The sequence below is a fragment of the Ceratotherium simum genome, chromosome 2 (assembly GCF_057802395.1).
Source record: "Ceratotherium simum simum isolate JZ-2026a chromosome 2, ASM5780239v1, whole genome shotgun sequence".
NCBI lineage: Eukaryota > Metazoa > Chordata > Mammalia > Perissodactyla > Rhinocerotidae > Ceratotherium > Ceratotherium simum.
In genome coordinates this window covers 8,753,109-8,754,707 of record NC_141901.1, presented here as the reverse complement: position 1 = coordinate 8,754,707, position 1,599 = coordinate 8,753,109, and the positions used below count along the sequence as shown (strand labels likewise).

The following is a 1,599-nucleotide window of genomic DNA, read 5'->3' as shown; positions in this document are numbered from 1 at the left end:
AATGAGTCATGATAGCAAAATAGGTTTCAAAGCTGAACAGACAATTCACAAAAGATATATAAAAATGGCCCTTAAACATATGAAAACACGTTGAATCCCATAATTAGAAAAATAAAAATTTCGATTATATAGAGATATAATTTTTCATCTCTAAAATTAGGTAAAAATAAAAATTATTACAATTATTATTATTATTATTGTTGAGGCTGAGAGAAACAGGCACTTGCATACATTTCTAGTCGTAATATAAATTAGAAGACTCTTATGAAGGGACATTTTGCAATATCTAGTAGATATGCTATGAGCTTAGCTTAAAAATATGGAATGCTTCACAAATCTGCGTGTCATCCTGTACAGGGGCCATACTCATCTTGCCTGTGCTCTTCCAATGTCAGTATACGTGCTGCTCTTATTATTGAGACAACGAGGATACTTTTATCCTCATTATAGAGCACAGGAAACCAAGACTCAGAGGTTAAGTAACTTGGCCAAAGTTACACAGTTATCAAGTATCACAATTCTGGGTTTATCCCTGTGATAGTATCAATCCAATATGGGAAGTGTACTATCTGACGCTTATCAGAAGCTCTAACTGGTAGTTATATATGAATTTGATTAATAAAAAAGAAAAATTAATAATTACTCAAATGCCCCTTACTTGATAGCGGCATTGGACATTAACAACATGAACAGGGGTAGTATTTAAAGAGGTCTTTGGCATTCTACCAAACAATTATCTTGGTCTCTTTGACAGGCAATGTCAGGAAAAAGGAAGTTAAGGTACAGCTTTTTAGATTCAGAGAGGCAAAAATGCAATGTGTCATTTTTTATTTGATTTGACTTTGAACAATCCAGCCATAACAGACACGTTGGGGACAAATAGGAGAATCTGAATATGGAGAGAGTGGAGAAAACAATAAGGAATTGTCATTCATTTTTTGTCATGTGTGATAATGGTGTTATCCTTTAAAGGGTAATTTTTTGGGGGAGGAAGCTGCAAGTGGTAAAATGAACTATTAGTGGTAAAATGTCATGATGTCTTTATTTTAAAATGGTTCAGCAAAACAATATGGAGATAGAGGAAATGGGGCAAAATATTGACAACTGTAGACTCTAGGTAGAGGACAGATAGGTGTTCTTTGTGCTATTATTTCTACTTCTCTGTATATTTGAATGTTTTCATAATAAAATGTAGATTAAAGAAAAGGCCCTTAACAATTCCCTGATCTAAAGAGAGGGCTCGAGAGCTGTGCTGTGAGGTTTGGCTCCAGACTGTTTCTTACAACACTTGTATCAAAGACGGAGAGGAAGACAGAAGACCAGACAATCAAACAGGAGAGGGCTAGTGATTGATGGAATCTAGATTCAGAAAGATGGTCACTGGCTGGAAACCAGCTAGAGGAACCTTAATAAGCAAGAATATGGTCACGCATATAGGTTTTTAAAAAGTTAGCAGCCTGAGGAAAGCTGTCAGGGCAGCAATTCTCACTGAAAGGACAAAAAGGGCTTAGTTAGTGGCAAGTCAATGTGAGAGATTGAAGTGACACAGTTGCTAGGAAAACAAATGCCATTTTAGTTTGCATTTCTGGAAGCAGGTGA

The 1,599-nt window shown here is 35.7% G+C and overlaps 1 non-coding gene across 1 annotated transcript; it reads right to left on the bottom strand.

The window, feature by feature from the left end:
• Window positions 1-313: 313 nt before the first annotated feature.
• Window positions 314-425, bottom strand: LOC147917736 (U6 spliceosomal RNA). The gene has a single exon (XR_015549343.1). It is a non-coding gene; the product is annotated as a U6 spliceosomal RNA (small nuclear RNA).
• Window positions 426-1,599: the final 1,174 nt, after the last annotated feature.